A 17575-nucleotide genomic window follows, 5' to 3' on the forward strand; every position below is an offset into this window, starting at 1 on the left:
TTCTTTTTCTCCTCAGCTCTGGGAAAGGAGTAATAGGGGGATAGATAGGCCTAGATTCACTAAGGGCACGGATCTGATCCAATACGTGTCTGGGGGCTGATTCATGAATCGCCCTCGTGCAAATGAGGGTGATCAGAATCACGCCCCCAACCGACTGCTGGGATCACTCTGTAGCAATCCCGATGCATGCGCAGACCATCTGTAGATGGTCTGCACATGTGTCGAAGAGCAGCGACTTTAAAAAAAAAGTTTTACCTAGCCCAGCGAGCCCTTGATTTTAATCCACTTTAAACCCATGAGTTAAAACCACGGACTCACACTGCAGGGGAAGGCCAGGGCAGCGCTTGGGGCAGAGAGCAGGAGAGTCAGGGGCAGAGCGCCGCACAGGAGATTTGGGGCAGAGCAGGACGGCAGGAGAAAAAGGCAGAGAGTCAGGGCAGAAAGAGCAGAAAGAGCAGAAGAGTCGGGGGCAGAGAGCTGGAACGTGGGGTTAGACATCAGGCAGAGAGCAAGAGATGGCAGTTGGAAAGCAGTGAATGACTGGTCCCCAGCAGTCGCTTGTTTGTGATCAGCCAGCCCAGTCGGTGTTGCAGGTTTTTTGTTAGTGAATCACTGCCTGCCATCATTTGAATGCTGTTCCCCCTCACTTGCATGTGCAGATTGAAGGATGATTGGACAGAGGTTAGTGAATCGGGTCAGAGAGGAATCTGGTCGCAAAGGAGTCGCAAACCGATCGGTTTGCTTAGTGAATCTAGCTCATAGTGTTTTGTGTGCCCTCCCTGCCTGAATTTCTGGTTGGGAAATCCCCTACCTTTGCCCTTTCCTTTCTAGCTGTGTTGAACTAGAAATATAGAAACATAGAAGATGACGGCAGATAAGGGCCATAGCCCTTCAGGTCTGCCCACTCTACTGATCCACCCCCAAGTCTACTATCCTAAGGATCCCACACCTGATGACAGGTTTCCTTAGCTTAACCCTCTGAGGGATCCCACATGGGCATCCCATTTGCTCTTAAATTCTTGCATGCTGTTTGCCTCGACCACCTGCACCGGGAGCTCGTTCCAAGGATCAACCACTCTCTCGGTGAAGAAATATTTCCTGGTGTCGCCCCTGAGTTTGAGCTGATGCCCTCTTGTGGCCGAGGGTCCCTTGAGAAAGAGAATCTCTTCTTCCATCTCGATACGGCCGGTGATCTACTTAAACGTCTCGATCATGTCTCCTCTCTCCCTACGTTCCTCGAGTGAGTAGAGTCGCAAATTTTTCAGCCTTTCTTCGTACGTGAGATCCTTGAGCCCCGAGACCATCCTGGTGGCCATCCGTTGCACCGACTCTATTCTCAGCACATCTTTTCGTTAGTGTGGCCTCCAGTTGCAGTTCGGTAGTGTGGCCTCCAATTGCACACAGTATTCCAAATGAGGTCTCACCATGGTTCTGTACAATGGCATTATGACTTCAGGCTTCCTGCTGACGAAAATCCTGCGGATGCAACCTAACAACTGTCTTGCCTTAGATGAAGCCTTCTCCACATGATCAGCAGTTTTCATGCCTGCGCTGATGATCACTCCCAAGTCTTGTTCTGTTGAAGTTCTAGCTAAGGTTACACCATTTAAGGTGTAAGTTCTGCACGGATTTCTGCTGCCGAGGTGCATGATCTTGCATTTCTTAGCGTTGAAGCCCAGCTGCCAGGTCGAGGACCAAAGCTCCAACAAATGTAGGTCCTGTGTCATACTATCGGGTGAATAGCCGTCGCTCACTATATTGCATAGTTTGGCGTCATCCGTGAATAACGTTATCTTACCTTGAAGCCCCTGAGTTAGGTCCCCTATGAATATGTTGAAAAGGAGTGGGCCCAAGACTGAGCCCTGCGGTACTCCACTGGTCACCTCCGATGTTTTAGAGAGGGTACCGTTAACCACCACCCTCTGAAGTCAGCCACTCAGCCAGTCATTGACCCGTGTAGTTAGTGTTTCTCCCAGCCCCATTGATTTCATCTTGCTCAACAGCCTGCAATGCGGGACACTATCGAATGCTTTGCTGAAGTCCAGGTATACAGCTGTTTTGTTACCCAGTCAAAGAAGCTGATGAGATTGGATTGGCAGGACCTACCCTTGGTGAATCCGTGTTGACTGGGATCCCGTAGATTCTCCTCATCCAAGATTGCATCTAATTTACTTTTGATTAGTGTTTCCATGAGTTTGCATACTATTGATGTGAGACTCACCGGTCTGTAGTTTGCAGCCTCTGCCCTGCAACCCTTTTTGTGCAGTGGAACAACGTTAGCTGTTTTCCAGTCTATGGGGACTCTCCCCGAACTTAGGGAGAGATTGAAGAGTCCTGATAGCGGTTCTGACAGGACATCACACAGCTCACTGAGCACCCTGGGGTGTAGATTGTCCGGTCCCATGGCTTTGTTCACCTTGAGTCTTGCCAGTTCGTGGTAGACGTCGCCAGGTATGAACTCGAAATTCTGAAACGGGTCTTCCACGCTGGTCCTTGCCTGCAACTGCGGACCGTGCCCCGGTGCCTCACACGTGAAGACCGAGCAGAAGTATTCATTCAGTAGTTCTGCTTTATCGGGGTCTGATTCTGCGTAGTTCCCATCTGGTTTTCTAAGGCGTACTATTCCGTCTATGTTCTTTTTCCTATCACTAATATACCTGAAGAAGGATTTGTCCCCCTTCTTCATGTTCTTTGCCAGAGTCTCTTCCATTCGAAGTTTGGCCTCCCTGACTGCCATTTTGACCGCTGCAGACCTCGCCCTATGTTCTAGTTTAGCTTCCCTATTCTCCGTTTGTTTGTAGGAAATAAATGCTTTTTTCTTCTCCTTGACGAGGTGCGAGATTTCTGCGGAGTACCATTGGGGTTTGTTGTTTCTCCGCCGTTTGTGTACTGATTTAATGTAGAGGCTTGTTGCTTCATGTATGATAGATTTCAGGGATGACCACATAGCTTCCACATCGTTGGTCGTAGCTTGGTTCTGCAGTGTCCGGTGGATGAAATCTCCCATGCGTTCGAAGTCAGTGCCTCGGTTTTATTTTAGGGATTGCTGGTTTGAGGGATGTACTTTTGACTGGGCTAGCAGTCTTTTTAGCCGTGACAGGAGCTTCCTTGTCACAACATGCTTAACCAAATTATTCGCCTCCAGACTGTAGTTGAAATCATCACCAATGAAACTTCTTTGGTATTAAATATTCTAGCCAAACAAAGTGCTAAAATGCGCACTGCCATATACCAGAACCGCCTTGTTCTCGATTACCTCCTTGCTGTGGAAGGTGGGGGTGTGTGGTAAATTTAACCTTTCTAATTGTTGCCTTGAAATTGATGACACTGGTAAGATAATTAAGGAAATTACTGATCGCATGTGCAGGCTTGCACATGTCCCAGTCCAAACCTGGAATGGCATTAATAATAATAATAACTTTATTTTGTATACCACCATTCCCAGGGAGTTCTACGCGGTTCACATCAGTTAATCAAGGTTACAAACAATGAAGTCATTGAAGTTAACAGGAATATACAGGAATGTACGATAGGAAGGTCATATACAGGAAAACAGGAGTATATAACAAGAAGGTCAAAATACTGGAAAATACAGGTTGTTGAGGTTTTGTACAAAAAACAGGAGTAGGTTGAGATTTGTGTGTATTGATGGGAGGTGAGAGGGGAGAGGAGGGTGAATTAAGGGTTCTGATCGTGGAATAAGTGTGTTTTGAGTTTTTTTCTGAAGTCCAGGTAGGTGGGGGCATTGAGCACAATATGGGCTAGCCATGGGTTCAGTTTAGCCGCCTGGAAGGAGAAGGTTTTGTCAAGGAACCTTTTGAAATGACATAGTTTAAGGGAGGAGAAGGCGAACAGATGGATTCTGCGGGAGTTCTTGTTGTTGTAGTTTAGGTTGAAGTGAGGGTTGAGGTAGCTTGGGGATATACCAAATACGGTTTTGTAGCATAGGCATGCAAACTTGAATAGGACTCTGGATTGAAATGATAACCAGTGCAGTTTGTGGTAGAAGGGGTGATGTGTTTCCCATTTGTTTAGGCCAAATATAAGGCGGTATGGCGGTGTTCTGGATGGGTGCCAAATATGGGTTTAGGCCAAATATAAGGCGGACGGCGGTGTCTGGGTGGTTAGATTCTTGGTTCCCTAGCATTAGGGCTTTACAACCTCTGCTCCTTTTTGTGGCTGTGATTCGTTTGATATTTTTCCTGGTACCCTGTTTCCTCCCTTGCTGTTTTAAGGTTTTGCAGAGTACTACTGAACAAATGACATCTCAGTTTCTTTCTACTCGTGGTTTTCAGCTCGTACCCTCCTTGGACCAGGAGTTTGTGTTCCCTCACTCTGTTGAGGCTGCATATGATAAATCAAAGTTCTGAGTTATATTCCTGTTATGTAATGTGAATCTGCGTTTGCACTGTAATTTCCTGTACTATGAATCTGCATTCGCAATGTGATATTCTTTTTTTTTTTTGTTGTCTTATACCTGTATTTGCTAGTTGAGTGTTATGCCCATTATGTGCCTACCTCCTCTGGCTCTGAAGTGTACTCTTGTTTAGTTTAGCTAGGCTGTTTGGTGGTTTACCCCTTGTGACTAGTCAGAGGCAGAAACAGGGCTTGGAAAGTTGTGCACAAGCCCCGCAGAGCCCAGCAGCCTAGGTTCCCTGAGTACACTAGGGAGAATTTTCACTGAGAGGAGTTCCTTTCTGATCATTCAGAAGTTGAGGAGAAGGAAACACAGCCCAGCTCTGCAAGATTTGTCTCCAAAACTTTGTGAGTATTAGGTTTTTAGGCAAAATACCGCCTTGTGAAGAAAACCGTGCATTTTACCCAAACATCTACAGGTGGATGCCCAAGATGAGCCCTCAGAGCAGTACAAGTACACTGAGAGCAAGGGCGTGGCTCTCACACACTTGAAAAGCCAGAGCAGCTTTCCTCTCCAGAGTTAGAGAGACCAAGGATGGGAAAGGGTCTTCTCTCCAGTGGCTCAGCAGCCAGCCAGACCAGAGCAACTCTGAGGCCCATGGAAGTGGATAATTTAGCGCCAGACCAGAAAGCTGAGGCCTTATCTCAGGTAAAAGAAATGGAGGGTTCTTAGACTAGGTATTTCCAAAACAAGAAGCTAGGGAAATGGTATTGCCTGACAGGCTCACTAACTGCAAAGCTGTGTTGGTTTTTTTTTTTCTGTGAACAGTTTCTAGAGCTATCCACTGAACTGTTTTGAATGTTTCTTTTGGATTATTTTTGGATGAACAATTATTGGGACTTGTGCTACAGCCTGTAACTTATTTTGCAAGAGTTTTTCTTTTCTTTTGCTTACCAGGGGCTCACAGCTTTTGTTGAGGCCCCAAGGCAAGGCCCCCAGGCGGGGGCAGGCTCTTTAGCTGTGTGATTGCATAATAGGACTATGGCTGATGTTTTCTGTTTGTTGGAGAAAGGTTTTGTTTTTTGTTTGAACTACATTGTTTTTGTTTAAGTGCAGTAAAGCCCACGAACTGAGAACTGTACTATTGTGGGAGAAGTTTGTCAAGATCTTGGGTGGGAATATTTGAATGTTAGGTGAAGTTTGATGACAAACTTGGCAGTTCTCCTTCACCAGCTCAGGAACAGAGAGCTGAGGGCCTCCTGAACATTTTCCTTTCGCAATTATGTTTTGTGAAAGTAAGGCAGTGAGGATTAATGCACTGTAATAGTTGAACTTAACTCTCTCTTTTGAGAAAGGCCCAGTTCTAGGGTCAGAATAAGGCCCAGGCTCAGGTAAGGCCTAGTTTCAGAAGGCTGTGCTGAAACTGCTGAGGCACAGGGACTTTTGTATATCCTGATTTGCTGTCCAGGATTTTTGCCTTGTGTTTTTCCTTTTTGTTTCTTGTTTGCCATTCTGTTTTTGAACCATGGAGGAATAAAGAACCCTGAACAATATGCTGACAAGGGTTGAATGTACCACATTGGGTTTATCACTAATTGCCTAGTTTTCTTTTGGACTTTCTGTTTGATAATTTGCTTTTGGGAACTGTTTCCTTATTGAGCAGCACGCCAGAGCAGTTTGTCTGTGGGTCACTCCGGACGCTATCAGCCTAGGCAAGGCCTGGTGGCCACACCCTCCTCCACGTTTTTGTTTCTCTCTCTCTCTGCCATCCTTTGTGTGGCGGCCCTCAATCTCTGGTTCTTCAGGATGCCAAAAGGGGGCTGATGTGGAAGATCTTTGCAGGACATTTTTAAGGCTGCAACTTCAAGCTTGAGGGTGTTTAGGCGATTGGATTGTAAAGGTGTTTAGAGGTATTTAAAGATGGAAAAGAGATTGAAAAAGAAGGAAGAGAGGTGGAAGATGAGGGATAGACTGACATGGATGTGATGTGGAAGACCTTTGTGGGACATTTTTAAGCAACATAGAAAGCCTTGATGGCTGCACCTTCATGCTTGATAGAGGTGTTTAGGTGATTGGATTGTGAAGGTGTTAGTGGTGTTCACAGGTATTTAGAGATGGAAGAGAGATTGAAAAGAAGAAAGAGAGGTGGAAGATGGGGGATACACTGACATGGATGTGATGTGGAAGACCTTTGCAGGACAAGCTGATGTGGAGGACCTTTTGTGGGACATTTTTAAGCAACATAGTGTACATTCTCTTAAACAGCAAAACAGAAGAGGATTACGAACGCGTACTTAGGAAACTTCTAGAAAGCAGAAACACGTTGTCACCATTAATTGTGAGCACATAGAGGAAGAGGAGAAGGCAGATGGAGGAAGAGGAGAAGGAGAGACAAATAGCAGAGGAGAAGTTCCAGATGATGGATGCGTCAAAAAGACAATGTGCGTCCAGGCCTCAGATAGTGGAGGAAATAAAAAGGAGACATAAAGCCAAGCAGCAACTGTTCCTGCCTCCATTGGTGGAGGAAGAGGAAGAACAGGAGCTGAGCCACAGACCTCCCATGAAGACTCAGGAAAAATTTGAGAAAGAGCAAGGTGCCAGAGCAAAAAGAGCCACCCCTGCTGTGGCTAAAATGGCAGGAAATGAAATAACAATTATAGAAGGAAAAAGAAAAGAAACGGAGGGAAGAGGCACTGAGAAACTGGCTGCAGAAGGAGCAGCAGAAAAAACAGAGGCAACATGCAGGGTTTTCTAAGTAATTTTCATTTGCTGGCTGGTTTGCCTTGAGCAGCTTTCCTTCTGTGTCTTGGTCACCAGGGGGTGGGGAGAGGAGGCAGCATTAACACACCAGTACTGTCTGATCTCAGGCAACATAGGTGTCACTGTTGCTTCTGGTGACTGAGGGAGCAAAGGGTAAAACACAGATTTTAAGAACATAAGATTAGCTTTTTGAGTCAGACCAATGGTCCATCAAGCCTAATAGTCCGTTTTCACGGTGGCCAATTCAGGTCACTAGTACCTGGCCAAAACCCAAGGAGTAGCAATCCTGCATGCTATGCTTAATGGGTACAACTTCGTTAGAAAAACGTACAGGGACTCATGTGAATACTAGTCAGTAAATTAGATGAAATAATAAGTAGGAGACTGACTATACTGATACTATATACCAGTGGGAAGAGAGCAAATGACTCCTAAAAACGCTCAGAGAAGTGAAACTCTGAAGGGGAGGTGGATACCTTCCCTTGGGACAAGAGTTTGCCGTCCAGTCATTGCATTTTACTTTACAGAACTTCACTTTCTAGCCACTGGTAAAATTGTGAACAGTTTAAATGTTTTGTAAATTGACAAAAAATGTTCAAAAATATTATACAAAAAGACTCTTGCTCATTGGAAACTGTACACTTATCTAGAGGCAGTAAAAATTTCCCCACACTGCATTATATTTGAAATTTTAGCAGTGTGTGTGGTATTTATGATAAAATTTTTTGTAATTTTAGATCATCTCTTGGAATAATGTGGTTACAACAGAGGTGTCACAGTGTGTAGCATCGGGTCTCCTGAAGCAGAATATTCGAAACGGGGCCGCGTTGAGACCCCTAAGAGCCTGTACAACCACAATCTTTAAAAAGCTTGCACAGATAAGTGTACAGTTTCCAATGAGCAAGAGTCTTTTTGTATAATATTTTTGAACATTTTTTGTCAATTTACAAAACATTTAAACTGTTCACAATTTTACCAGTGGCTAGAAAGTGAAGTTGTGTAAAGTAAAATGCAATGACTGGACGGCAAACTCTTGTCCCAAGGGAAGGTATCCACCTCCCCTTCAGAGTTTCACTTCTCTGAGCGTTTTTAGGAGTCATTTGCTCTCTTCCCACTGGTATATAGTATCAGTATAGTCAGTCTCCTACTTATTATTATGCTTAATGGGTAAGCAGTGGCTTCCCCATGTCATTCTCAATAATAGACTATGGACTTTTCCTCCAAGAACTTGTCCAAACCTTTCCTAAAACCAGCTACTCTATCTGCTCTTACCACATCCTCTGGCAACACGTTCCAGAGCTTAACTATTCTCTGAGTGAAAAGAAATTTCCTCCTATTGGTTTAAAAAGTATGTCCCTGTAACTTCATCGAGTGTCCCCTAGTCTCTGTAATTTTTGACAGTGAAAAATTGATCCCGTTCTACTCTACTCAGGATTTTGTAGACTTCATATCTCCCCTCAACCATCTCTTTTCCAAGCTGAAGAGCCCTAACCATTTTAGTCTTTCCTCATACAAGAGGAGTTCATCCCCTTTACCATCTTGGGCAATCTTCTTTGAAGCTTTTCTAGTGCTACTTTATCTTTCTTGAGATAAGGAGACCAGAATTGAACGCAGTACTCAAGATGAGGTCACACCATGGAGTGATACAGGGGCATTATTACATTCTTAGTCTGTTAACCATCCCTTTTTTTAAATAATTCCTAGCATCCTGTTTGCTTTTTTTGCCACCACCGCACATTGGGCGGAAGGTTTGATCGTATTGTCTACAATGATACCCAGATCCTTTTCTTGAGCACTAATCCGGAAGGTGAACCCTAGCATCCGGTAATTGTGATTCAGGTTATTCTTCCCAATGTGCATCACTTTGCATTTGTCCACATTAAATTTCATCTGCCGTTTGGACGCCCAGTATTCTAATTTCCTAAGGTCCACCTGCATTTTTTTTCACAATCCGCATGTGTTTTAACAATTTTGAAAAGTTTAGTGTCATCTGAGGTGTTGAATTGAAAATATTCATTTTTATTTGAATGTCCTCTAGAAAGTTTGAATCCACAAGCAATGCATTAATGAATCTCCAAACAGGTCTAGTAAAATCTTGTTCATTAAACTGATATTCAATCCAAATGCCAGCATGATCCGTCAAAAGAATCAGGTCTATGTTGGCCTTTGTAACCTGTTGAATTAGAGTATGAGAGACAAAAATATAACTGATTCTGGAAAATGATTTATGCCCTTGAGAACAAAAAGAAAATTCCCAAACATTATAGTGAAAAAGCCTTCATATATCTCTTAATCCACATGAGTGCACCATGTTATCAAGACCTAGCAACTTTATTTGCTTACTAGGCTGTTTGCCTAATATTTGATCCATGACAGCATTAAAATCACCAGCTACAATTAATTTATTTGTAGCCAGTGACAGAATTAACTTTTGGAGTTTTATAAAGAAATCAGCCTGATTTGAATTAGGGGCATAAACATTAAGTAATGCCAGGGTATGTTTTCCTGAAGTCATTTCAACATGAATTCATCTACCCAAAGGGTCAGCTTTAACTGTACCAAAAATAGCAGAATATTGCCTATTAACCATGAGACTAGAGTAAAATCTGTGGAATCCTAGCCCTTAACTTGGGTTAAGGATAGGGGGAATCTTAATTTCAAACTAGAATTATTGGAGAACATGACCAGGAGATGTAATCTTCGGATTATAAACTTTCCAAAGCTACCACTTATACCAGTATGTGATACATTTAAGAAATATTTGTCTGAAGTTTTGAAAGTTCCCGAGTCCTCATATCCACCTCTCTCAAAAATTTATTACATACCAAGCAGAGATAAGGCCAAAAATCCAAACCAGCAGAATTTATCTGCTGATAGTTTGGATTTAACAAATTTCCTAGAGAAATCAGATAATGAGGCACCGGCAACTGCAAAGCTGCTTGTACAATTTGCTATTGACTCTGACAGGGAATGGATGCTTAAGCTGTTTTTTTAAATATAAAGATATTCCATTTATGTCAAAAATAGTGAGAATGTTTCCATATGTGTCACGACCTACCCAAAACAGAAGAAAACAGTTTCTTATTTTAAGACCCCAGGTTCTTCAATTGGGAGCTACGTTCGTTCAAAGATACCCCTGTAAATGTGTGATGGTCTATAAAGGGAATAGATATGTCTTTTTTGAACCTCAACAGTTGTCAAAGTTTATTTCTGCCAAAGAGCAAAGTGTAGTAATTTCATGAAAACTCCTGTTTCACTATTAGCTCAATGAAGTAAAGTTTAAGAGCCCACCCAGCCACATCTTTATTTTCCTTTATGTATAATAAGTAAATATTTCAGTTAAATTTGCAGCTTTGGTCTCTTATATTGAGGACTAATTATACAACCTAGTATACTTGATTTCTTGGTTTATATTTCAATATTTGAATTCTTGAAAGGATTTTTCCTGATACTAGTTTTTCCTGTGTATTTGTGATACTTCTTGGAAAATGTTAAAACTGGTCTTGTATTGTTTCTTTCTTTGACTAATATGTTTTGTCAAAAAGTTTAAAATAATAAAGAAGGAATTATAAAAAGAAAAAAAGAATTCCATTAAATAACCCCCTATACCAATCCATAACCCCAAAACACCTATATCCCACCCAACCCCACCAAAATGAATAATTCATGTGAACTTGGATGCACATCCAATAGACTTGCAACCCCCCCTCTACCCCGCAACTTATAAAATTGCATCCAGTCTTTCCGCTATGGCCTTATTCTTCCTGAGCACCCCTTTTGCTCTTTGATCATCCAATGGTCCCTCAGATTCCCTCACAGGTTTTCTGCTTCTGCTGTACCTAAAAAAATTGCTATGAGTTTTTGTCCCTTTTGCAAGTCTCTTCATATTCTTTCTTAGCTGTCTTTATCAATGCTTTGCATCTAACTTGCCAGTGCTTGTGCTTCTACTTATTTTCTTCATTCACATCCTTTTTCCATTATTTAAAGCAGGCATGTCCCACTTGGTTCCATCTCTCCAGCAGCTCGCCACATTGCTAGGAGAGAACTCGTGCCAGCAGGTTGTCTGCTGAGGGCTTGCCGCCACTGTTGGCTTTTTTCCCTGCCTGCAGGAATCTTGCCTGCAGGTGTATTGGGGGTGCTTGTTGTTTTCGTGCCAATCGTTTGTGGGTACCCCAGGAAGCCACTGTCTGTGCCCTGCGACAATACACCACAGGCCTGGTGTCATACCTGGTCTCCTGCCTCTCAGAATCACCCATTCCTGCCCCCGCCCCAACACCCCTTAGAAGTGTGTTATACCAGGTGATATCCATTTTGCCCAGGTTTTACCTGAATACACTTACCGTATTAGTTGTGTTGTGTGCTGGTCGTTGGTCGCTTTATATAGTTCACTTTCATTACACACGTTTTTCGGGTAGTACAACATCAAAGTGGTCAAGAATTTGATGAATTTGGCGGGCTTTTTCCAATTTTTTGTTCTAACTTGCCTATGCCTTGCCTTCGAATTGGTTCAAAAATTGTCATTGTGACTTTTGCTTGTCTCTGCAATTTTATTTTGCCTATCCTTTGCATTTATTCTACACTGCAATTTTATTTTGCCTTGCCTTGCATTAATTCTACACTGTGTGCAGAATTTATTAAATGGCATGTGGTGGTATTTGAACTTTGTGTGTCAGTATTTGATTTTATCTGGTTTGCTTGGCAGGTGTTTGGGGTTTTTTTTGATGATTGTTTGGTGCCAGTATGATGGAATTCTTATTTTTACTTTTAGAACTGCATGTGTGGTTTTGGCATCTCCAGTCCTTGGTATTGCATATCATCCAAAGCTCTTCAGTTCCTGCTGACAGTTTTGGACCAAATTCAGCCTGTGTTTATACTAACTTAGCAGAATTGGCCTTCTTACACCCCAGCCACACCCAGTATAATGAAGATGAGTGTTCCAAAAAAGAGCAAAAATTTACCACTTTCATGATGAATGCCAAGGTCATATTCGATTAATGCAACCATAGCATCCTTCAAGGTCAGCAACTTGATCGCAAAGAAATGCACACCTTTCATTGAAGGGGAACTTGTAAAAGACTGTTTTCTTAAAGCAGCTGACAATATTTTTGAAGGATTTAAAAAATAAGAAAGAGATCATAGCAGCTATTCAAGATGTACAATTGTCAAGAAACACCGTCATGCGGTGAATAGGAAAGATGTGTGGAGACACAACTGAACAATTGTTGGAGGATACTTCAAATTGTGTTGCTTTCTCATTCCAACTGGATGAATCTAGACATAAGAGACATAGTCCAGTTATTAGTCTTTATCCGGATGGTTTTTGAAGATTTCAGTGTTAAAGATGAACTACTTTGAATGATTTCTTTAAAAGGAAGAACTACCGGTCAGGAAATATTCAGTTCTTTCCATTCTTTTGTGACAAAGTGTAATCTTCCATTGCATAGACTTGTTTCCATCACTACTGATGGAGCAAGAGCAATGACAGGTGAGGTTAAGGGTTTCATAGCCCTCTGTAGACAGCAAGACAACTTTCAGATTTCCATTCTTACCATTGCATCATTCACCAGCAAGTTTTGGCAAGCAAGAGACTCAATTCAAAGACTGTCACGGACATCACTTTCAAAATTGTAAATTCAGTTCGTGGAAGATCAATTCAAAGATGGCTTTTCAATCTTACTCTTGATTTAGGGGCAACAGAAATAATTTTGCACACAGATATAAGGTGGCTAAGTAGGCACAAATTTCTGCAAAGATTTTGTGATTTGCTGAATGAAATAAAAAGTTTTTTGGAGGAGAGGGGAGATGACCAAGCAGAGTTGGAAGATAGAGTGGTTATATAATCTGGCTTTTCTCGCTGACTTTACAGGCAAATTAAGTGATATAAACCTTGAACTACAAGGTAAAAACAAATGCATTGGTGAGATTTATTTATAACATTTATATACCACTTATAACCTAAGTGGTGTACATTCAGGTACTCAAGTGTTTTTCCCTATCTGTTCTGGCAGGCTCACACTCTATCTAATGTACCTGGGGCAATGGGAGATTAAGTGACTTGCCCAGGGTCACAAGGAGCAGTGTGAGATTTGAACCCACAACCTCAGGGTGCTGTGGCTGTGGCTCTAACCACTGCACCACACGCTCCTACAAGAGCAACTTGAGCTAATGATGACTGACCTTGCAAACAACACTTTTGATCATTTTCCTAATATGCAAGACCATCTGGGACAATATCCAAATTTTGTTTTTCAGAATGATGTGACGGAAATCTGTTCTGTTATCCAGGAATTCAAAAATAGATTCTGTGGCTTCCCAAAAATTGGAACAGATGTGGAGTACTTGTCATACCCATTCACAGTAAATGTGGACATTAAAGAAGCTGAAGCTGCTATCAGTAAAAATTACTTATTGAACAAGCCATCTCTTGAAAATTAAATATTAACCCTTAAAAATGACATTTTTTCAAGACCTGTGCTGAGCAAGAATCGTTTTGGAAGCTAGTGCCTGGAGACAAATCTCCCAACTTGAGAAGATGCAGTACACTCCTGTTTCGGTTCAACTTATTTGTGTGAATTTGCGTTTTCCCTTCTGAAAATGACAGAGAGTACACAACGTTCCAACACGACAAATGAACATCTCCAGGATTCCCTAAGACTGGCCCTCTTGCGATATTCACCCAACTTCAAAAAGCCGGTGGATGAAATGCAGACTCAGACTTCTCACTAATGAGAGAGAGCGAAATATTAAAGATTGTGCAAGATCAGCCTGGATCAATACTCAACCTAAATTTAACACAAATTACTCAATAAAAGTTAAAAGAAAGTTATTATTCAATAAACTTTTAAGAAAAAATGTACTTTCCATTTCCCCTTGCAGTTCTTACTGGATTTTGTTTTTGCTTAATTTGCTTAACAGCGGATCACATCCAAGTAAATGACAGAAGGTTCATTAAAAATGTGGGGGGGGGAGGGGAATCCTCCAAATTTATTGGGTTAAAATTTAATTTGAAACTTTTAATTTTCATGGTGCTAGATCACTGGCAGTTTTGGCCAGAAAAAGTAGAAATTACTATATATATTAATTTAGCTAAGCACAGTGCCAGGCTTCATTAATGATGTCACCCAGATGTGAGAATATTCAGCCTACTGTTTTCGAAGAACACCTGCTACAGGCAAGCAACTTTGCTTCATGAATAAATTTTGTTTTACCAACAGATAAGGGCCTTAGTAAAATTATTTTACTTTTCATTTCAAAAAATACCCTTCTCAAATGTCATTTCAATTTTCTTAGTTCAAGTTATCCAGAGGTGTAAATCCACTATGAATAGCTCCTGAACTTAAATCCTTTTTAGTTACTATCAAAGGGGCTGAGCTTCGGATCCCTGTGTGTTGTATGTGTTTTACAATCACACTAAAAAGGGAATTAACCTCACTGGCTCATGCTCCCCTCCTGCCCTGTTGTTAATCAAAAATACTTATAGTTCTTAAAACAGGGACTTAACTTTTAGATCCCGGGCAGGGTTTGTTGAAAATAATCTTTCCTGCTGTCTCTGCTAGTCCCTTCGCCAATGTTAAGCTAGCTGTCTGTTTAGCCCTCAGGCTGCGTCAGGGCTGTGGACCAGTATAATGGTCAAGGGAGAAGTTTGAATGGAGCACAAATGGAGCTGCAAAGTACTGCACATTTTTCAAAAAATGTGTGTATTTCATAAGGAAAAGAGAGGCAATGAGTGGCTGCAGCAAAGACTGAGTGCGGAGAAAAGAGCAGAACAGTAGTAACCAGTAGCTGTAGATAAAATGCAACTTTTATTTTAAAAAAAACACACCTTTGTATGTAGATCACAATGTCAGTTGTTCTGATGTTAAAAATTACATCTAATCTCCTGGATTCTACTTTATATAGGTTGCCTATAATTGGATGCCCAAATTTGAATGCAGATCCTAGATGTATGCATAAACAAATTATTCAATTAGGCACCAGCAATCAGTTGGCACTTAATTGGCAGTTATTAGGAGGTATGTGTACATATGCCTTAGGCTCTGTTCTATAACACGTGGTCCTAAATTTCATAGCAGGAAACTAAAAATGGGGTGTGGCTATGGGAGAAGCATGGCCTGCTCAAAGACATTCCCAGAAATTAATAGGTGCGATGTTTATAGAATACTTGGATTTAAATGCTCAGTTGCTACCAGTTGAGTATTAGATTTATACCAGATTTCAGCAGGCAAAGCTCTCATACCTAAAGTTGGGTACAGAAATCCATGTTAAGTGCTATTCTAAGTATGAAATAACCTTTATAGAACTAGGGCAGATCTTAATAGTACCTTATTTATTTATTCATTCAATTTTCTATACCGCTCTCCCAAAGGGAGCTCAGTCAGAATGGTTTACATGAATTTATTGAGGTTCTCAAGCATTTTTCTCTGTTTGTACCAGTGGGCTCACAATCTATCTAATGTACTTGGAGCAATGGGGGAATTAAGTAACTTTGCCCAGGGTTACAAGGAGCAGCGTGGTTTGAACCTACAACCTCAGGGTGCTGAGGCTGTAGCTTTAATCACTGTGCAACTCTAGAAATCAAAATGTAGTACAAGTGACAGGACAGTCAAGCCATTGTGACATCACTGATGAGGTTGGCTCTTAGGCATTGGTGGAATGAGGCATTATGATGTCACAATACCAGCTCTAGTTATCAAAGTCTGAAGCTTTTCACACTATTTATTCAGTTTTCTATACCATTCTCCTAGGGGAGCTCAGAACAGTTTACATGAATTTATTCAGGTACTCAAGCATTTTTCCCTGTCTGTCCAAGCAGGCTCATAATCTATCTAATGTACCTTGGACAATGGGGGGATTAAGTGCTGAGGCTGTAGCTTTAACCACTGTGCCACACTGTCCCCTAACTTTGAGTACTACCATAGTTACTGAATCTGGCCTATATGTATGGGCATATATAATACCTTCATCAGGGGCAAATTAATATGCTCTTATAAAATTATATCAAAAGGAAAAATAAAATCAAAAGATGGAACCAAAAAGGAGTACCAAGTGAAATAAAAGAAAAATATGGAAAGGATAAAGCTAAAAAAAATCACCTCATGATTGTAAGTTTATTTTAATATGAATCACTGTTCCGAAGGCTGCCTACAGAGGGCTCCAATGTATACTGTTGGAAAAGAGCTGCATGTAAATCAACAGTTCCATAAATATATGTATAGTAGCACCACAATAAGAATCTATAATTAAAAGGGTCATTCTAGTGCTAACCTCTATATTAAAAAAGAAAAAACACTACTGTATATATAAGGAAAAAATGTAAACAGCTTGTTAGGACCACCTAGTGCCAATGTCACATAGAAACAAGTCCATTCAATAAAAATATATAATTAAAGTGGGGTGTGGATCCTGGCTTTGTACAGGATGGCTGCCTAAGGTCTGTGCTCCTCCACCCTGCCTACAACAACTCATTTCACTAATTATCTAACACCTACAATCTCTTTCTTAACCCTAATCAGTTGCAGATGATGGCTAGCAGTAAAAACTGCAAACAAGAATGTTCTACTTAAGCAAAAAACAATCCAAACAAGATGTACTAGGACTCTGCTCAAAAATGGCAATGGCACATGCATCACAATATCTTTTGGAGCCAATTATGGCAGAACTGGGAACCAATAAAATTCTAGTGATACGGGGAAGCACTTCAAATATTATGCTCTTAAACTGTAATAGATTAAAATTCACTGTAAGTTATCTGTAAACTCTGAGCACATGTCAAGATGGAAGAAAGGGAATTGGCGGCATGCACTACGGATAGAAAATACTGTAATTACAAGCAAGCAGGAAAGTGAACAATTGGAATAGATGAAATAGTATTCGTATATTGGAATACCTGATGGTGCAGAAGGTTTGCCACCTACTTTATTTATAGAATAATTCATTCCTAATACTACTCAGACTTCAGTTTCAATGTGAATTTGAAGTGGAATGTGTGCATAGAGTTCCCACAATTAGGCCGCAAAATATGAAATGGCCTAAGACTTCATTCTCAAAATTTTCCTGCCCACCAATCCACTCCTCCCTCTTTTTATCCCATGAAAAGCTTTTTTGTGTTTTATTTATATATATATATATATATATATATATATATATATATATATATATATATATATATATATATATATATATATATATATATATAATATATATACACACTACTGAATATTTGTCAACATTTACGTATTTCTGATCTGAGGGAAGAAGGGTTACCTTTGAAAGCTTCATCACAAAATGCACTGAGTTAGTCCAATAAAAAAGGTATCACCTTATTTCCTTTGCTTGTTTTATGTTTTATTTCTTTATATTACCTTGGAAAGTGGACTAACATGGCCACCACATACCATTTTACTCAAAATTCAGTGATACGAGCAAATGTTGGAAATTTTAAAGTTGGCAAAAAACAAA

The 17575-nt window shown here is 41.0% G+C and overlaps 1 long non-coding RNA gene across 3 annotated transcripts in view; it reads left to right on the top strand.

Annotated features, from left to right (window-relative positions):
• Nucleotides 1-4922: 4922 nt before the first annotated feature.
• LOC117359613 overlaps nt 4923-17575 on the top strand; it is a 33539-nt gene continuing 20886 nt past the window's right edge. For all 3 annotated transcript variants that reach the window (XR_004539283.1, XR_004539292.1, XR_004539288.1), the window contains exon 1: nt 4923-5065. This is a non-coding gene — a long non-coding RNA (uncharacterized LOC117359613). The remainder of the gene's footprint in view (nt 5066-17575) is intronic.

The sequence above is a fragment of the Geotrypetes seraphini genome, chromosome 1 (genome assembly GCF_902459505.1).
Source record: "Geotrypetes seraphini chromosome 1, aGeoSer1.1, whole genome shotgun sequence".
Lineage (NCBI taxonomy): Eukaryota > Metazoa > Chordata > Amphibia > Gymnophiona > Dermophiidae > Geotrypetes > Geotrypetes seraphini.